At 44.1% G+C, this 21,027-nt stretch overlaps 1 protein-coding gene across 1 annotated transcript in view; it reads left to right on the top strand.

Annotated features, from left to right (window-relative positions):
• The first annotated feature begins 1,806 nt into the window (after positions 1 to 1,806).
• The window catches only part of Mamld1 (mastermind like domain containing 1), a 102,172-nt gene continuing 82,951 nt past the window's right edge, over positions 1,807 to 21,027 (top strand). The window contains exon 1 of the mRNA XM_046453601.2: positions 1,807 to 2,047. The gene's annotated coding sequence lies outside the window, so the exon portion shown is untranslated. The remainder of the gene's footprint in view (positions 2,048 to 21,027) is intronic.

Below are 21,027 nucleotides of genomic sequence, written 5' to 3'. Positions count from 1 at the left end.
ACGCCACTCTTCCACTAGCGAACTTAGTCAAACCCTTGGAGAATAGCCTACACGTAGCCCACCAAGAGATTCTGCGGGATTCTTGCAGGGGACCCTCTGGCGCTTTCTGAGGACCTAGGGAGTAGGCGTGGAGGGAGGAGGGGCTGAGCGGGCGGCTGTCCCACCCCTTTATTCATGGCCTGCGGCTCCGCGGAGCTTCAGGTCGTTACTCAGAGGTACTCTGAGCAGAGCGCTGCTGATCTGCGAGTGGAAGAGGTTCTCAATCCCTGCCGCTGCTGCCGCCCAGAGAAGTCCAAGTTAGTAAACGCACCTGTGGTGGGAAACCTGCAGAAGGGGTGCAACCCAGCACCCAGGGATGGGGGAGGGGGTTCGCCAGCCTCTGCTCCAGGGCAGAGGGCAGACAGGGTGCACTGGCTGGCCAGGCAGCTTGCGAGGAACCAGTGCTCCTGCAAAAGCCACAGGTGTCGGGCCCGGAATAGCGCCACGGAGAGGGCCAGTCCAGCCCAGATTGGGTAGGGGCTTTGCCTGCTCTGGGCCAGTAGGGCGGGAGACCGCCGCCGGCCCGCGCGCCTGGGTTCCTGGGTAAGCTCACCGGCAGGCAACACCGACAGCTTCCGCGCCAAGAGCCGGAGAGGGGATCCGGGAGTGAAGAGTGGAACACCAGGCAGACAGGGGAGGGGGTGCAGTTCATTATCCACCACTTGAGAAGTCTGGTCCCTGCTGCCGCCACTGCAGGTCGATTTGTTTGGAGGTCCAGGTGCGAGCTGGTGATCAAGAGGACGGACGCGTGGGTGGAGGGACGGGCGTAACCCACCCCTAGCCACCCACTGCAGGTGAGCACCTCTCCCCAAGGGAGGATGGGGCTGAATCTCGCTTTGCAGAGAGTGGGAAGGGGGAAAGGGTTTAAATATGCTACTTTTTAAAAATGAGAATCCCATCGCTGGGACGTGTTGGGGTCCTACAGGAATGTATCAATTCCCTTTCTCTGTTCGATTCTGCCCACTCCCCTCTCCATCCACTTGTCTCTACCTCACTTGGTTTCTGTCTCTCAGTCTCTGCCCTCCCTTTGTCTCTCTTGATCTCTTGTGAGTCTGGAGCATTAACTCGCCCTGTCGCTGGTGAGTGTTGGCTCTCCAACTCTCCCGGTTCTCTCTGCGTGTGTCCGGGGAATCCAGAGCTCAGGATCTCCCTGTTCCCACATGCAGGAGGTCTACCTGAGCCATGGGTTTTCTAGCGCTCCGGCCGAGCCCGTGGCCCTCCGGTAGGCTCTGTCTGCTTGAGCCCAGGGGTGCTTGGTCACACTGATGTTTCCTCTCCCCATCAGCTCACCGTCTAGGAGAGCCACCTGACGCCAAGGGCACAGGCCATCCTCCACAGCGTGAGAAGCTTCTGAGGTGAGTGCACCCGAGCCCCTTGCGCCACTTTGGTCTTCCCCACACATACATGTTACCCTGGTTCGAGCTAACTGGAAAAATGAGGTGGCCACAGTGAAGCCAGACTGGGGTGACTTTCCCCTTTTAAAAAGTGAATGGAGGTCCCGGGAGGCCCCTTGGGCATCCGGTGCTTTGGGGCTACCTTTAGCCCCATCACAGCCTGGAAACCCAGTGTTTCCAAGCTCGAGGCCGGCGGGGTCGCGGGCAGGGCAGCGCAGCTTCTCCTTTAAGACCAAAGCCGCTCGTCGCTGTGAGTGTGAGGGTGTGTGAGTGTGCGGCGTGCGTGTCTCCTCCTCCCCGAGTGACACAGCAGTGAGAAATGCCTATCAGTAACTTAAACCCCCGAAACTCCACCTTCCGGGCGCGCGGCGCGGAGCCGGGCGGTGGGAATGGAGCGAGCAGATTGAGGCCGCCACTGCAGCGCCGCCAGCATGAACTTGGCCGCGAGCTGAAGCGGCCGGCGGCGGGCGGGCTCGGGGGCACCGGCCGCTAGCCAGGGGGTGATCTGCAACCGGACTGGGCCATTCGGCGGGCGCCTGGGGCCAGGCTGCCTTCGCCGGCGGCCGCCCGCCCCTCGGGCACTGCCCTGGCCACCGCCGGAGCTCCGCAACACGGTAAGGTTGAGGGCGGGCTGGGGAGATTCAGCTGCTCTCGGGGCTCCAGGGTACACTTGGAGCCCCCACTTAGAGTCCCCATTGTTAAGGATCCGGGACCTTGGGGTGCTGCGGAGCCGGGGGACCCCAAAGTTTGCTCTGATCACAGGGCCCACCTGGCACTGGGGGTGGCCATCCCCCTCTCGGACCAGCCCAACCAGGCTGATCGCAGCTCGCATCACCCCGGGGCCGCGGCCTCAGCTTGCTTCTCGGCTTCCACTGGGCGTCTGAAATGGGGCGAAGGCAGCTATATACCCGGGAGGGAAGGTTGAGAGCGCAAGCTGCTCCGGCTCCTTGGGCTGCCCTGGGCTACGGGGAGGCTCCCGTTCCATACCAACACCCCTGGGCCGCTCACAGCCCAGGTGCCACTGGCGACTCTTCCTTTGCATGCCAGCTCCCTAAGCCCGGCCGGTGGGCAGTGGGCACTGAGGGAAACATTCTCCCGCCCCAACCCGGTTTGCCGCCTCGGAGCAATAGTGTGGAGTGTGCGCGCGCCGAGCCCGCTGCCCAGTGCTCCCTCCCCTGCCAACTCCTCCTCGGTAGTGCAGCCCTGAGCGGATCTAGCGGCTCGAGGCAGCCCCTACTGGTCTCCCACCCCGCGCTCCTGCCGCCCCTGTGCCAGACTCAGCGCTCCCGGCTCCGGCATCCGTGCGGCAGCAGAGCCGGGCGCCCGGCGCCGGCTGGGGCGGGCGGGAAGCCCCCCGGAGCGCCGCCAAATACTTTATCGGCCAGTTGGCTCGGGCCAGGCTCTGTCCGATGCAGTGTGTCCGAAGCCTCCTGGAAAGCTGGCATTGATGTCTGACTCTGATCTGTGATTAAATTCGGACTGAGTGGACACTAATAGGATCAGCCTGCAAGAAAACTCGGCCCGAAGCCGTCGGAACCTTAGCAAACAGATGCGCCTCCAGCCGAGGAGATTCACTACCCACCGCGTTCCTACAGCTGGGTGCGGCTGAGCCCCTGCACCCTGAGTGTGGGTGTGTGCGCAGGCGGGAGCACGGAGTGGCTAGGGGACATAGGAAAAGGGACTCCCATTGCTTGTTTGGCAGCAGAAGGAACCCCTCAGGGCGCTGTCCCCAGGGCTAACGTGCTGTTTTGGTGTAGCCGACCAAGGCCGGCTCTGGGACACAGTGAGGGCTAGTGATCCGAGCCTGCTAGAGATAACCGCGCTGTAACAAAGACGCAAAGTCTCCCTGAGCCCAAGCAAGAGTTGACTACGTAGAGGGTCTAGGTCTCCCATAGGAGACCACCACAGGAATCGTGCCACCCCCATCAGCCCCTGTCCACGGCGGGGGAATGTGTTCCCTGACTCTGAGCCGGCGGGCAGCATCACAACGGCTTGGTGCTCAGTTCTTGGCAGGCGCGTACTGCCGCCCGGGTGCCCATCGGCCGGGCGGGGTCGACCGTGTACCCGCCGGAGCTTCCCAGACACCATCACAGCCCTGGGCCCCTAGAGGCCTCGCAGCTTCTTTCCTTCCCTCCCTCCCACCTCTTCTTGTCTTTATAGATCCCCCCTCCCTCCCACCCCCGCCGCCGCCGCCGTCGCCAACAATCCGCTTTATAAAAAGCCCCTTTGTTTCCCAGGAGGCTGGAGAGAGGGAAGGGGAAAGGGACGCAGAAGCAGGGGGCGGGGGCGGCTGCCTCCGTGCGGCTCCGAGCTGCTTGGGACCCGAGGGCAAATGTAGGCGATGGGGGAGGGGGTGTGTTTCAAGGACCCTCTGCAGGAACCCAGGAAGGCATGGGGAACCCTAGCCCCTGGTGCCCACTGTGCGCTCTGCCTGCCAGCCTTGGACACCCTAAATCCCGGCGACCCAGACGGCTCAGCGGGCTTGCACAGCTAGCCCGCGGGTGAGGGGGCCTGATGTGGCCAACGCTGAGTGAAGTGGGCAAACGCTGCCGGCCACTGCGGTCGCAGGGCTCGGGCATAGGGGGCGCCGTTTCCTCGGTTTCGCTTTGCAGAGGACGCCCCTCTCTGCCCGAGCTCAGGGCGGCTGTCGCGCCTGCCTGCGGCCGAGACGGCGGCGGAGACGGCGGCGGCGGCGGCGGCTTGTAGGCTTTCGTCACCCGCATCTAGCTACACTCCTCATTCCTTCTCGCGCCCTTCTGCCGCACCCTATCCCCCCGCCCCTCCCAGCGCGCGCGCATACACACACACACACACACACACACTCTCTCTCTCTCTCTCTCTCACACACACACACACACACACACACACAACGGCTGAAACTCTTCGCGGGTGCCCTTTGTTTAGTGGCGCCGAGGGAGTAGGAGCTGCTACCTCCAGGGTTCGTGCAGCTTGGGCGGGCAGTGAGAACTAGAATGCCTGTGCTGGACCACGCACCGGCCTGCTGCCTCTGCAGGGACCCAGCATTTGGCGCCTGTGGGTGTCCAAGACGCTCAGGCAGTCAGGTTTAGTTGCATTTACGACTTAGACCTTTCCCTTACACCTGCTTCCCCCCAAAACTTGGAGGAACCAGGGTTTGCATGGAGGAATGGTGACATCAGCCGGCTTCTTCTCTATCATCCAAAATGGTCCACTTCTCTTCTCCCAAAGTTTGTTCAGGAAGGGAATACTAACAATAAGAAAAAAAAAAAAAAGACAAGAAGAAGTGGGCGGGACTGCAGCTCAGGCTAGTGGGTTTATGGAGCATAGTTAGATTCCTCACGATCTGTCGCTGCCTCTGCACCCCCATGTGCATTTAAGCTGATGTCGACGTTTCATTTGGGCCTTTTCGGGTATCTTTACCCAACTCCACTTCCATTCCTATCTCTGGAGGTTATTAATATATGTGTTAGTTGAACATTTGCTCTCTACTCTTTGGAGAAGAAGGTAAAGCGTTAAACTCTCCCAGCCCCCTACACACACACACACACACACACACACACACACACACCACATACATCCAAACTGCATCTAAAACCACCAGAAAGTAATCAAAGGATAAACTACTAGTTCTACCTTCTCCTCCCCCCTTTGTGCTTCTCTTCTGGAGCAAGATCATTGGAAAATAAAGCTGCTGATGTGCGAGATGGAACATATGGTGCCTCCATAAGAGAGAAGCTGAAATGGCCTTGAACCTGCCGGACAGACCAGCTGTTTGCTGCCAGCCAGAGCAGCTAATCAGCTTCTTCCCCTTAAAGTAACAGCCCTCTTTTCTCTGGATAACCAGTTTACATATTAAATAGGATATTCTCTACAGGGGAAAAGTGACGGGTTTCTGTGTTGCTTTGTGCTTTGGTGGTCTTCCAGTGCCTATTCCCTGCTCTGGGGGGCTGCCTCATCCTCTGCCCTTGTCTACTTCTGTGGGATGTGAGTTTGTTTCCTCCAGTATGGCTGTGAGAATGTTGCTCAAACTGAAACTTGGAAAGGGGGAAGAAGGAAGAGGGAAAGAAAGAGATGTAGCTGAGAGATTTCCAGACTCCTTTGAAGGAAATCTCCCTGTGTTGTTCCTAATGGCATAGAAACACTAGCAGTCCTTCCCCTCTTCTCTCTTTAAAAATCTCAAGTGCTGAAGCTCTTCCTTACAAGCTCTGCTTATAAACCATCCTCTTCCGGCCGTGACCATTTTCAGTTTTCCATCCATTGGTACAATGTGTTTAAGAGGGAGGGGGCAGTTTAGCATTGGAAGAAGAAAGGCTTTAGGAGATACAAGGAAATTCCATGTTAGGAAATCATTAGCAAAGGGTGACTTGTCTGTTTTCCTGCCACTGACGCTGACAGTGACACAGATGTGTGGGTTGAAACAGGAACGTCACTGAATTTTTAAACTCAACCAGGAAATAGCCTGTTGCTGGGATGGGGGTTGGGGGCTACACATTCTTTGCATCTTAAGGTAGGAAATTTACTGTTCTTCATCCTTTTCTGTAAGGAGAAAGATTTTTTCAGCTTGGCAAGAAGGTTTAATGTCTTTCTTTTCCTTTTTAAATTTGATCACCTAGGCTCAAAATGCACCTGTTAATGGTTCATCTCTAGGAAACTCAATTACTGTTTGGGCTTATGAAATGGGCACAAACTCATCTTAAGTAAATGGTTCTTCTGACAGTAGTTGAACTACTCTTCTTAAATGGGACTTTGCATACATAGTAAACTTCTTTTTCAAAAGGATTCTGTTTTTTTTTCTGTAATGGTGAGTTGCAGTGATCATTAGATCAGAAACTGGAAAACTTGTGTTCCAGAAAACTCTTCCCACTAATTAACAGAGAGATCATAGGCAAGTCTGTCCTTCTCTGCTCTTTCCCCATAACCTCTGAGTCTAATTCCCTTTCAGTTCTAAAGCAGTATGATTTGTGAACAAGTAGTCATTTTCTGGGAAAGTAAAACACCACATTCAACTTTCTTACTGGAGAAAACAGCCAGATAGATAAAGAAATGGGGCTAAGATTTTGAGGGGCAGGGAAAAGAGGAAGGAATAAAAACTGGCAGAAGGCCAATCAAAACAATTTTTGAGTAGAAAGTGTGCACTTTCTTGTATCATTGCAAGTGGGAACTTGTAACTCAAAATCATAGACAAGGGGCCCTGGAAGCAACCTAGAAGACCTCTGGTCCAATATTTCTAATCCAGCCATCTCAAACTATTGACGGAAGGCCTTCCTAATCATTGGGTTGGTCCACAGATAACAGGATCTTAAACTCTTTGAAATTAGATTGGCGTATTTCCAAAGGATTCATCAAATATAGAGCAGATTTGCGGCCTTGTAGTTCTTTAGCAGAGGTTATAAGGACAAAAAGGCCTTGCATCTTCCACATGCACTGCACCACTGGATGTGTGTTCAGAACTCATGTGGAAGCCTTCCTTTCCTCTCTAGTCCAGCTGAGTATTTTCTAAAAATCACATTTTCAACTTTGGGGACACAGCAGCCTGCAAGAATCTGCCACTGTCCTGCTTGTTGTTAATATTGATTTTTGCAATGGGCGGGGGTGGACATTATGAAGAAGGACCTTTTATCCTCTGAGCTCTTTGGCAATTATCTTGCTGCCATAAATGTTGATACACATATAATGGATGTAACTAAAAAATCTCCTTATCCAAGCAGAAAAAGCTGAGTGTTTGTTGGAGCAGATAGAATGCTGAGAGTGTGAATAGACCAACCCAGATGTCGCTGGGGAGGGAGATAAATGATGGAGGAACAGGAGCTGGTTACTATGGATCAGCACAATAAACCAATTCCCATCATACACCTCTCACAACGCCACCAAGGAGTAACCTAGGCAGCACCAGTCAACTGTATGGCAGGAAAGAAGCATCACAAAGCTCAGTTGGAACTGGTCTGATTTTTAGACATCTTTTAGGACTTTAAGGAGGGAGTCTTCCTAAATGGGAATGAACCTGAAGGAATTTTGTTGCACTTGTTTTTCCGCTTGTTATTTGTGTTTGTCATTGCTGGCCTTAAGTCTGTAAATGCAGCAAAGACCTCCTAGAATTGTAGGCAGTTAGTCCCACAGAGGTGAGGAAGAATTCCTGTTAGAGGGTATTTACACAAGAACACTGCAAGGCGCCAGCCACTGGTGGGGTCCTCCTTCCAAATAACCACCCAGGGTTGCTGTAGCCTGGAGAATTTCTGCAAGGGGAGGGGAGGAAAGCAAAAGACTTGGGTTCTGGCTCTCCTCCCCTCCCCCCACTCCAGTTATTTTCTTCCCTTTCACAGAGCCTCCTTGGTTTGCTTGGAACCTCAGATTTCCTCCTAAAATCTGACCTCTTCATAATTTCCAAAGTAAGCAATTGGATATGTCACAATCCAAAAAGATCCCCTGGGGAAAGCGACAGTAAGGGGCCTCACTGGCTGTAAGCACCAGTTCCCCAGAGTAAAGGCATCCAGAGAAACCTAAGGAAGATTTGGGTGAAAGAAAGAAAATGTTATTTGCAAACTCCAAGAACTTTCCTTGTCCCATGGGCCTTCCCAAGCTTCCCTGGGACCCCAGTTTCTGACTCCCCCATCATTCCCTGCCTGCAAGGAGGGGCCTCTGCCTGTTGCTAGGAAGAGGGTTCTTCCTGTGGCACCCAGTTGTGCCCTGGTTGCCCTCTGACCCCTGGGGAGCCAGTGCCCCTTTCTGCACAGCCCAGTCTGAGCCTCACTGCCCCCCTATTTTCTTGAGGGTATCCAGCCACCTTACTTTTTCTCTGTACTCTGTGGCTTGCTCTACTCACTAAATAACCATTAAGTCAGGATTGGTAAATGCCATTTTTTCAAGGCTCAGAACTGTTCCCCAGGTCCCAGAAGGAAATACCCCAGAAGCCACAGGATTCCATTTTGTTGAAAGGGGGTCTAGCCAGCCAGCCATTGTGATTTCCCCTTTCTTCCACCTTGAGGTGTACCTGGACATTAGGCTATAGAGACACATTTCCGCTGATTCTCAAAGAGGTCATTGGAGGCTGCAGGGCCTGAGCTAGCAAGTGGCATCTGCGTTAGAAGGTCTGGTGGCTCTGGCATGTGCTTTCAAACTTTGGAGGGAAGTGTGAACCTTTAGGGACTAGAGGCAGACAAAGATGAGCGGTCTTCAATGCTTCAGGAATCCAAAATGCTCTGTCTAGTGGTCCCCAGCCCCACCCCTCATAATTTTGCCCAGAATTTGATCCTGAAATCCCCACTCTCTGCTTCTTTTGGTGGCATGCTGGCACAGCAGAGGCAGAGGAGAAAAGGACTCAGCTCATTTCCCATTTTGGCCCCCTTTAGCTGGTCTACCACTGTTCCTGTACTTTGTTAGCATAAGAATGGCAACTCTCTCAGCCTGGGCAGAGTGCTTGCACAAGGCTGTGAGTTCAATCCCCAGCACCAAAAAAAAAAAAAAAAAAAAAAAAAAAAGCAACTCTCCTACAAACTCAGATGTTGAAAAATAGAGTTTTTGAGTTGGAATACTGAAACCCTATGATTTTATTAAGAGGAAACTGCTGTCCAGAGAGGTGCCTGAATTTCCTGAGAGGACTTAAGGAACCCGAAGTAGACAGAATCCTGATCTCTAATTTTCAGTCATGTCTGGAACACCCATTTTGCACCCATGTGTGGGCAGACAGGCATCCTTTCCAGGCAGAGCAAATATGGTGAGAAGAAGTGCAGCACATCAAGGAACATTTTTCATATGGTGGAATAGAATCTGCCCTGTATCTGTGTGTGCTGTTCTAGGCATTGTCAGAACAGTAGAGGGGCATATTGAAATCAGAATGCCAAGGCTGGAACAAGCTAGAGAATGGAGGCTGGAAGTGAAGGATAAGACTAGGGTCAGGCTCTAGGGCCTCAGAAGGGATTGTCTCTCATCTGGCTTCCAAATTTCCTGCAGGAGAGTTGGGCAGTCAGCCCCATGGAGGGCTCAGCTGGGTGGGCTCTGTTGGCTGTTGAAGAAGGTTGTTTGAGTTTCCTTCTTAATGAGATCCCAGTGTTAATATCTGCCTCTGGAAGTTCCAGCACGACCTTGGAATTTTAAGTGGGACAGTAGTTTCAGTGCAGTTGCCAAAGTCACATGCTTTGCGTGTCTAATTCTGAGAGACTGGCATGCATTATGCTAGGTTTGGAGAGGAGGGTGTAGCGTTTCTAAGCCACTTGTCTGTCAAGGATTAATTTAACCTCTAATTACTAAATTTTCTTCGCTGTTTGTTGCATGAACATGTTGTAACAAAGCTCAAAGAAGTAAGCCATTTTATTTCACTGCCACTCAAAATTAATTTTCGGGATATGGAGTCAAATCTGACAAACTTAGTGTTAAAATAATTAACTTGACATTAGAATTAAAGTGAACAATCTGGTTGTTTCTAGCAGTGGGGTAAAGAGCATGATTGTTAGAGGTAGCCACAACCCTCAAAATGAGCTCTGAAAATATCAAGGAGTGTCATTACACTAATCCTGCTGGGGAGCCAGCATCCCCAGGGAGCCCAAGAAGCTGCCTGGCTCATGGCTCAGGTGTTACTTTGGGAGTGTGACTGGTGCCCTGAGCAGGAGCAGAGCCTGGGAGTCCTTCCATGTCCACTAATGGGACTGGTGGTGAGGTTTCCTCCCACAGAGGGGGGTGAGGCCCTTATCAAATGGGAGCCTCAAGCCTGCCAGAGCCCAACTTGTTCCAGTATTAAGTTGAGGGAGTTTCCCTGCAGGCTTGTTCCCCTTCTCCTCCTCCTTCCCCACCCTCCCTCCTCCACTCTCTCCTGGTCACCCCTGGGTTTCCCTTACTCATTCTTTCTTGTGTTAAACCAGCCAGATCTGCCAAGGATGCTTAAGTGGAGAGCAATTGCATCCTGTTTCAAATGTGCCTTTGGTACAGGGCATGATGCAGAGTGACTCTGGATTACCATCCTTTGCTGGAGTGTCTTGCTCTTAATTTCATTATTTATCTGGAAGGGAAGGAGTCATGCAAAATACTTGAAAGCAGATCCCCACTAGCCATTTAGTCACCATCACATGATCAAACAAACAAACAAAAAAAGATAGTGCTTTGTGAATTTGAAAGTTGGGCAATTAGCTGTTGCCCTTGGGAAGGTGTACTGTTTGGGATCAGCTTTCCAAATCTGGGAGGAGTGCCTGGTGCTATGGAAGCCAAACATCCCCCTGTGCTCAGGGCCCAGCTCTGATACCAACTAGCCATGGCACTCTGGGAAAACTACTTCCCCTCTCTGGACTTCAGTTTCCCCATGTGCACCATGAAGGAATAGACTGGGGGATCTAAAGGGCTCCTTCCACTCTGCATCCTATGATTGTCTGAAGAGCAAATTGAGCTCTAAGTTACTTAAGATATTTGAAAATGACACATAAAAAGATAGTTCTTTTTGAAATTACTGGAGATTTGAAAATTTGGGGTTTTAGTTTTGTTTGGGACACTAATTTATATAAATCTCAGGGACGAGATTTATATAAATTAGTGTCCTACAACTTTGGGCTAAAGAGTTGATGTGCATTTATGTAGTACCAAAGAAGAGGAAAATTGGAAATTCCCTTAGAAACCCCTCATTGTACACATAAAGATGCGGGGGCTGGAGAAACCCACACTTGCTGAGGGTCATTCAGCAAGTTGCTAGGAACTGAGTCCCATCTTGTAGCTCACCCAAAGTTCCTAAGCCCTGTCAGAAGAAACCTTCACACTCCTAGCTTCATGTGGGCCTGCAGTCAGCAGAATACAGGGATAAGAGATTGAATTTCTAGCTATCAAATAGTAGCTTATCAGAAAAGAATTTTTGTCCCTCACCTCTACCCCCAACATCTATGAGTAATTCTCAGTTAACAGTAAATATTTTATTGTGTTGGTCTTGTACCAATGCCCAATTTAAAATAAAACAGATTTTTTTTTGAATAATGGTTGGGGGATTGTCCTTAGGGGCCTGTTATTTGAAATTATTTTCTTTAAACAGATGGACTGTTTTAGATTTGACTTCATATTTGCTAATTTTCATTAAAGAAAGAAAAAACAAACCCAAGCTACCCCACCCTTATTTTTGTAATGAGTAACAGTTTTTCTCCTGTAAAAGAAGCTTTTAGTTTCTCAACTGTTTGCATCCAAAGTGTCTGGGCTTGGTTTATTTGCTTTTCTTAATCACATGAAAGAGTTAGCCACCTATAACTCAGGAGGTACTTAGAAAATGCACTTTGCTCATCCTCACGCTGCCACCAGCTCTGGGACTGTCTCTCCTTTCCAGCCCAGCCACTTATCTGCTTTCTTAACCACAGAGCTTCTGATGGCTGTCAGCGTTTTGGAAAGATATATTTATTCCCTTCCTCTCACTGTAACCTCAAAATCAGTGCAAGTTGGGAAAAGGGGGCATTGCCCTGGGTCTTTTTTTCCAGTGTGGGCCCTCTGTGGCACAGGCTGGCATTGGGCTGCCTCTCCACTCCTATTTGTACAATGTGGAAGGAGGGATTGGTATGAAACTGGAGCCCTAAGTAATCCAAAACTGAGACTTGGATGCTTGTCAATTCAGGAGCTGGTCAAAAGTTATTTAGAAAATGGTCTCAATAAAGATTTAAGTCTGTTATCAATGTACCAGGAACTGTTAGAGGATGTATAGATGGGTGGATGGACAGATGTTCGGATAAGTAGATGCACAAGAGTTAAGCTTTAAAAGGTACTAAATACCCATGGTGAAAAAATTTCTGCAAATTAATGATATGTCAGGGGTACAGGAATGAACCATACCAAAAAAAAAAGGACACATGAAAGGTAGTTTAGCAGGGGAGACCAATGATAGACAAATCAGTAAGTAAAATATGTAGCCTATAAAGTGATAAGTTCCTTGAGGCATAATAAATCAAGGGAGGAGTTGGATGTTGCCAGGGAAGGGTGCAATTTTCAATAGGATGGACAGCAAGGACCTTGCTGAGAAGGTGAAATTTGAGCAAAAACTAGCAAAGCCATTCATCAACGGGGCAGTGCTGTCCAATAGAAATAGAACAGGACCTACAAATCCAAGCCACACATGGAAATTTAAACTTTCTATTAGCCACATTAAAAAAGAAGCAGGTGGAACTAATGTGAATCATATATTTTATTTCAACATGTAACATGTAATCAACATAAAAATTAGTGAGATATTATACAGAGGGGTTTTTTTTCCCTTTGTTTTTTGTTGTTTGTGGGTTTTTTCCCCCTTTGTTACCAGGGATTGAACCCAGGGTGTTTAACCACTAAGCCAAATCCCCAGCCCTGGGATTGCATCTCCTGCCTCACTCTTCTAAGCCACTGGTATTATAGGCCTGCGCCACCACACCTGGATGTACAGTGTTTTGTAAACCATGTTAAGTCTTCATATTTCAGTTTTACAGTTCCAGCCCATCTCAAATTGGACTAGCCACATTACTTGTGCTCAGTAGCCACTATATCAGCCAGTACATTAACTAGACTCAAGTTAAATGTTCTCACTAAAGTCCCTGATAAACTTTACATTATAAGGGGCTTTCTTTGCTGAGTGCTCTGAAATTATTAAAAATAATGAATGTGCTAATCATCACTGGTTTTCATAAGTTCTTTCACTATGATATTCAGTAGTCTTTTATTTGGTGACTCTCATGTATCCATCTGTCCTTCCATCCATTCAACTTTCTATCCACCTTCCCAAGTGTCCCTACCTGAAAGAGTCCTCTGATTTTCAAGCTTTTGCCCTGTGAGTACAGATCTGGAAGGAGTTCAGCTGACCAGCTGACATCTGTCACACAAAGCAGGGCCTTGAGGAGCACTGCTAATGAATCCTTTGTCAGAAGGAGGGCTCCAGTTTTGCCTTGAAGTCTATCCAAATGAAGGTTACCATTTCCTGAATGCCTGCGTGTGCCTGGAGACTCCTGTCCTGTTGCCTCTTGGAAAGCCACCCAGCAACCAGGAACATTTTCTCAGGCATGTACTTTTGGCTCTCCACACCTTCTCCCTAGGCCACTTATTCTAACCTTTTTTAATTTAACCTTTTTGCTTGACAAATTCAGACTTCCAGAATGATTGCAAGAGTGATCAAAATAAATTCTTTCATTCAGTTCTCCAAATGTTAACATTCGACTGAATTTTCTTTTTTTTTTAAATATACCACCTACTCTACACACAATTACTTTTGGCAAATTGTGTGAGAACAAATTGCAGATAACTGTGTGTGTGTGTGTGTGTGTATGTTGTGTGTGTAGGTATATCTATCTTCCTAAAAATAAAGGTATTCTCTTATAAAAGCACACAATGTTGATCAAAATCAAGAAACTAAAATTGCTATTGCTCTATCTAAGGACCTTTGATTTTGCTAGTTGTTCTAATAATGTTCTTTATAGCAAAAGTGAAGCCAGAATTATGTAGTGAATTCAGTTCTCATGTCTCTCTATTCTTCTTTAATCTGGGACAATTTCTCAGATTTTGTGAAATACTTTGTGTTTTGTAGCATGGATATGTTTGAAGAGTACAGGCCTGCTGTTTTGTGAAATATCATTTGATTTGGGTTTGTTGTCTGTTGTTTCTTCATGATTAGATTCAGATTCTATACTTTCGGCAGGATCAGGACAGACGTGATATTGTGTCCTCTTGGTATAGCAGGTCAGAGGTGTATGAGGTCACTACATCTCATCATTGGTGACAGGCAATTTGATCACATAGTTAAAGTGGTGTGTGCCAGGTGTCTCCAACTCTGAAAATACCATTTTTTTACCCTTGCAATTAAGGAATATCTTAGGGGAAGGAACATATTTTGAAGCTATGTTAATATCTTGTTACTCTTCAAACTTTAACTCACTAGTTTAGCAGCCCTTTGATGATCCTTGCCTGAGGCAAGTTTATTATGCATTGCCAAATAATTAATTTCTGATCCCAACATTCTTTCTATATCATTTAACTTTCTACTGTAAGAAAGAGCTTTCCCTTACCCCATCATAAGTAAATATGTTCACTAATACGTTTATTTTTATTAAGAAGAGTTTTGGCTTCTTTTTTCCGTTGGTCATAATCCTTTACTATCATTGTTTTATTTTACTCTATTTTATTTTTATTGGTACTGGAAATTGAACCCAGGGACACTTTATTTATTTATTTATATTTTGACATGGGGTTTTGCTAAATTGCTGAGGCTGGCCTCAAATTTGTAGTCCTCCTGCCTCAGTCTCCTGGCTCAGGTTTGGCCAGTGGGAGTTCCTTCAAATTGGCTCCTACATCTTTTTGTCTAATCTCTGAGCCTGGCCTTAACTTCTGCACAAGTTGCTTTAGACCCTTCTTGTATTTTCCCTGTGTTAAATTTAGGCATTTTCTCATTTTGATTATTCGTTTAGTGGAGAATGGCATTTAGAAACCATGGTCTGGATTCTTAGGTGTATGATAATTTTTACAGATGTGAATTTGCTACTAAATCCTCTCAGTCCACAAAACTAGGAAAATAACTATCTGTATCTTTTTCATTTATTAGTTTTAGTATTTGGGGAATATCTGTTTCTCTAGCTACCTACCTATCAATAAACCATGAGTTCATGCTGTTTCCTCTAAATCTGATCCAACACTAACATTGATTCTTCCTTTCCCTTTTCCATATGTATAATTTCTATTTTAGACAGTGAGAAATCTCTCTGCTATTATTCATAATACATTCAGTCACTTATTCCTAGAATACACAGAAAGTGATTTCAGAATCACTAACCCATGACTCTATGAAGAGGCCTATTAACTTGAGTACAGTATTTTAGAATTCTTTTTGTCTTTAGTCTATGAGTTTATTGTTCATCACTATTAAAACATTACCTGAGCTAATTCTTCATCCTTTCATCCCCATGAGATCATTTGAATATGGTTTAGTTCACTTGTTTCTGTTTAGATTCTTTTTTATTTCCCCAATCTTTGTTAATTTGATTCCCTTTTTTGAGCATGTGAAATAATAACATAGTTAAAAAAATGAGATCTGTTCAGCAAAGAATTCTCAGAAAGGTGACAGGACTCATTACTTCTATCCTTTCCACCTCATTCCACTCATCTGTAAGTAAACAACCTCATTATTTTGTTTTGTATTTTTTATTTGTTCATTTTAGTTACACATGACAGTAGAATGTATTTTGACATATCATACATACATGGAATATGACTTCCCATTCTTGTGGTTGTATATGATGTGAAGTTATAGTGGTTGTGTATTCATATAAGAACATAGGAAACATTAGTTTTTTATATTTTTGCATAAATAGATATTTGTATATTGCTGTGCCCTTTTTTGTTACATAAAGGACATCTTCCTCACTTCTTCACTACAGTTGCAGACTACTGTATTTTGTGATTGTGCCATAGATTTTTCAAATACCATACTAGATATAGGCATGTTAGGTTGGTTCCAATATTTTATAATCATAATGCTTCAATCAACAGCCTGATAATATACATTTTCACATTGTTGAAGTGCTAACTTCAGGGTAGATTCCTAGATGTGTAATCGGTGTATCAAAAAGTAAACACAAATATAGTTTTATTATGTATTGCCAGATTCCCCTCCACAAAGTTTGCACCAATTTTCATTCCCATCAGCAGTGTATGAGAGTGTCTTTTTTCCCAAAGCCTCACCAACAAATGTCTGCTATACTTTTTAATTTTTGCAAATCAGATAGGTGAGAAATGATATCTCAGTGTACTTTAATCAGCATTTTTCTAATTACGAATGACTTGAAACATCCTTTCATATGCCTAAGTGCCTTTTTGATAGTGTCCGTGTATGCGAATTCTGTGTTCAAGTCTGTGCTCCCATTTTCTATTGGGTTTTTGGTCTTTTATCCCCAATTTTAGGAGTTTTATGTGGTAGAAATATTAGTTTTCTATCTGTGATATATGTTGCAGATAATTTCTCCTAGTTGGTTTCTTGGTTTTTGATATTTATGTTTTGTTTGTCATGCAAAAGCATTTTGGGGAGTCAGATACCAGTTTTTTTAAATCTCATTTGGACGTTGAGTCACAGACTTTCCTCAGCAAGATTATATAGGAATTCACCAAATTTTCTTCCAGTGTTTGTATGGGTTCATGTTTAACACTGACATTCCTAACCCATTTTGAGTTTATTCTTGTGAAATCTGTATGGTATGGGTCTTACCGTTTTTCAAAGAGCTGACCAGTTATCAGAAACCCATTATATAAAAAGTCCACTTGTATCCAAGTCATTTGAAAGGTCACCTTTATTATACATTCAACTTACATGTACATCTCAGTCTATTTCTGGATACATATGATATTTCAGTGGTGGATTTGTCTACTGTTCTTATTCTGTTATTTTATTGCCAAACAATATTCCATTGAATGGATAGACCACTTTTTGTCTTTTTTTGTTCATCTGCTTTTATTACAGACTTTATAGAATGATTCTTAAAAAATATTTCTTAGTTGTAGATGGGCATAATACCTTTATTTTGTTTATTTATTAATTTTTAATGTGGTGTTGAGAATCAAACCCAGTGCCTCACACATGCCAGATGAGTATGCTACCACTGAGCCACAATCCCAACCCTTATAGTATGATTTTTTAAAAATATTTCATATTATTATAGATTCATATGCAATTTTAGGAAATAATATAGGAGGGATGCCATATACCATTCGCTCAGTTTTCTCTAACAGTAATGTGTTTGCAAACCATAGTACAATATCACAATGAAGACACTGACATTGATACACCTACCTTATTCGGATTTCACAAGTTTTACATGCACAAATTTGTGTGGGGGTGGGTATTAAATTCAAAATAGCTTTATCCAATGCATAGAGTCATGTGGCTATAGTCGAGATAAAGAACATTTTCATTGTTACAAGGAACCTCAATACTCCATCTTGCTCTTTTATATCCAAACCCAATTGCTTCCTGCTCTGCCCCGCATCAGATCCCAAGCCCGTGGCAACTACTAATCTGTTCTATGTAATTATAATTTTGACATTGCAAGAATGTTTTACAAAAGAATGTTATATAAATGGAATCATATAGCATGGGATCTCTTGACTGACTTTTTTCTCCCAACCTAATTCTGATAGTAGTGTAGCAAAATACATGATAGGTTCATTCTCATCTGTAGGTAGTTACATACCACTGTCATTTTCATTTGTATTTCTCTAATGTCTAATGATATTGAATGTCTCTTATGGAACTCATTTGCCATCTGTATATCTTCTTCAGTTTAATGTCTGTTCATGACGTTTTGTATAAGATGTGAAACTTAGGTTGAGGTTCTTTTTGTTTGCATGTTTATTTTCTTCTTTCCTTTTTTTTTGCCTTGGATGCTCAATAGCTCTAGCAATATGTGTTGAAAAAACTTTCTCTCTACTGAATTGCTTTTTCATCCCCTGTCAAAATGTAGTATGTTTGGGTAGATCTTTTTCTGGGATCTTTATAATTTTCTATTGATCTTTTTTTATGTGCCAATACCACAGTCCTAATTAATGTACCCCCCCAAAGAATTACCCATTAAAAACTGTTCCGCATACTCCCTGACCCCTCTATTCCTGGCAAATATTAATGTGTTTTCCATCTCTTTTCATTTGCCTATTCTGGATATTTTCTATAAATGAGATGATATAATAGATAAACTTTTGTGACTGGCTTCTTTCCCTTGACATAATATATTTTTTTTAAGATTTACTCACATTGTAGCATCTATCGATTAGTATTTCATTCTTTTTATTGCCAAAAATATTCCATTGTGTGGACAGACTACTTTTTGTCTTTTTGTTCATCAACTGAGCGTCATTTGAATTATTACTTTGGGGCTATTTTGACTAATAATACATTCATTGTAAAAAGTTTTATGGGGACATATGCTTTCATTTTTGTTGGGTATATTCCTACAAGTGGGATTTCCAGGTTATATCTGTTTAACATTTTGAGGAACTGCCAATCTGTGTTCCAAAGTAGTTACACCATTTTACAATCTCACCAAAAATATGTAAAGATTCCAATTTTTCTACATCCTTGTCAACATTTGTAATTTTCTATCGTGTGTGTGTGTGTGTGTGTGTGTGTGTGTGTGTGTGTGTAGTGCTGGGGATTGAACCCAGGGCCTTGTGCATGCAAGGCAAGCACTCTGCCAACTGAGCTATAGCCCAGCCCATCTGTCTTTTTGACTATAGTCATTGTAGTGAGTATGAAATGGCATTTCATTGTGGCATTTTATTTGCATGTTTCTGTTAACTAATGATGTTAAGCATGTTTTTGTGTGTTTGTGTGCCGTTTGTAGATATTTGGAGAAATGTTTGTTTAGAGCTTCTACCTATGTTTAAATTGAGTTATTTGTTTTTCTCTTGTTGAATTATAAGGGTTCTTTACATACATGGAGCACTAGAGTCATAAGACACATGATTTACTAATATTTTTTCCCATTCTGTGATGCATTTTTCTACTTTTCTTCATGGAATTATTTGCACCACAGAAGTTTGAATTTTGAAGAAGCCTAATTAATTTAGTTTTTTTCTTCCATCACTTGTGTGTTTGGTATCATATCTAAGAAAGATTTATTCCTATGATTCTTCTAAGAGTTCAATAATTTCATTTCTTACATTTAGATCTATATTCCATTCTAAAGTTTTTATTTTAGAATATTTTTTAGAGACAGACAGAGAGAGAGAGAGAGAGAGAGAGAGAGAGAATTTTTTAAATATTTCTTTATTTTTTAGTTTTAGGTGGACACAACATCTTTATTTTATTTTTATGTGGTTCTGAGGATCGAACCTAGGGCCTCTTCACATGCCAGACGAGCATACTACCGCTTGAGCCACATCCCCAGCCCTTTAAAATATTTAATTAACAAATAAAATTTATATAAAATCAAGGTGTACAATGTGATTGTTTGATGTAAATACACATAGTGTAATGATCACCACAATAAAATTAATTAAGACATGCATCAGCATCCATAGTCACCATTTTTGTGTATATGTATGTATGAGGTGAGAACATTTAAAATCTGCTCTTAGCAAATTTTAAGAAAATAATGTTGTTTAGTATAGTCATCATGCTGTATATTACATCCCCAGAATTTATTTATTTTATAATTGAAAGTTTATATACTTTGAGCAGGCATCCTTTTATCCCCCTAACCAGCTGAATATTTCTCTCTCTCTCTCTCTCTCTCTCTCTCTCTCTCTCTCTCTCTCTGGTATTCACATTTCAAAGACACATCACTTTTTCTTTACCCATTCATTTATTGAAGGAAACTTAGGAAATATATATTGACAATGCTTCAATGAACATTGGAATGCAGGTGTCTCTTTGATATGTTGATCTCATCTCCTTTGATTATATAGCCAGAAGTGGGATTTCTGGTTTGTATGGTAGTTCTATTTTTAATTATTTTGAGGAAACTTTGAATTAATTTCCCTAATGGTTGCACCAATTTGCATTCTCACTAAGGGTGTACAGGGATTCCCTTTTCTCCCCAGTCTCCCCAACACTTCTTATTGCTTGTCTTTTTTTTATAATAGACATCCTGACTTCTGTGAGGTGATATGTCAGTGTGATTTTTGACTTGCATTTCCCTGATTATTAGTGATGTTGACCACCTTTTTATCTACCTGTTAATCATTCATATGTTTTCTTTGGAAAAAATATGTATTTGGATCCTTTGCCCATTTGTATAAACAGTGAAAAAAAAAGTCTGACATCATTCTTTTTCATGTAGATATCCATGTCTAGCACCATTTGTCAAAAAGATAAATTATTTCCACATTGTTTTGCTTGGCACCATTGTCAAGAATCAATTGACCATGAATGTAAAGTTTATTTCTTTTTAAAAAAATATTTCTTTATTTTTTTAGTTTTAAATGGACACAATATCTTTATTTTTATGTGGTGCTATGGATCGAACCCAGTGCCTCATGCATGTTAGGCAAGCATTCTACCACTGAGCCACAACCCCAGCCCTAAAGTTTATTTCTTGACACTCAGTTCTATGCTATTGATTGATACATCTATCTCTATGATAGTAGCATTATGATTTTTCTTGTAGTTTCCAAATGATTGCTATTAGTATACAGGAATGTGATCAATTTTTGTGAGTTGGTTTTTGAACACACTTGTTAGTTCTAGGACTTATTTTGGAAGTTCATTTGGATTTTACATGTGGCCAATCACATTATCTGCAAATGGGGACTTATATATTTTATCCTTTCTGATCTGCATGCCTTTTATTTCATTTTCTTGCCTTATGACACTAGCTAGAATGGCAAGTATTTGTAGCAGTAGTTTTACCAGACATCCTTGCCTTATTGTCAGTCTTAGAGTGAAAGCAGCCAGTCTTGCATTCTAAAGGATAATGTTAGCTGTAGGGATTTGTAGATGCTCTTTATCAAGTTGAGGAAGCTCTCCTTTATTCCTAGTATTCTGAGAGTTTTTGTAATGAGTGGATGTTGAATTTGTCAAACACTTTATATTTTGCATCAAATATGATAATTTGATTTTTCTTTTGTTTTGTTTTTGTTTTGTTTGAGATTATATCTCATGATGTTGGTCTCAGGTTGGTCTCCAACTCCTGGGCTCAAGCAATTGGTGAACCAGCCTTGCAAT

Source organism: Marmota monax, unplaced genomic scaffold, assembly GCF_021218885.2.
Source record: "Marmota monax isolate L192 unplaced genomic scaffold, Marmota_monax_Labrador192_F-V1.1 WCK01_AAM20220418_F8-fsc00142, whole genome shotgun sequence".
In the NCBI taxonomy this organism is placed as follows: Eukaryota; Metazoa; Chordata; class Mammalia; order Rodentia; family Sciuridae; genus Marmota; species Marmota monax.
Note: the sequence above shows the minus strand (reverse complement) of the source record. Positions and strands in the feature narration are given on the sequence as shown.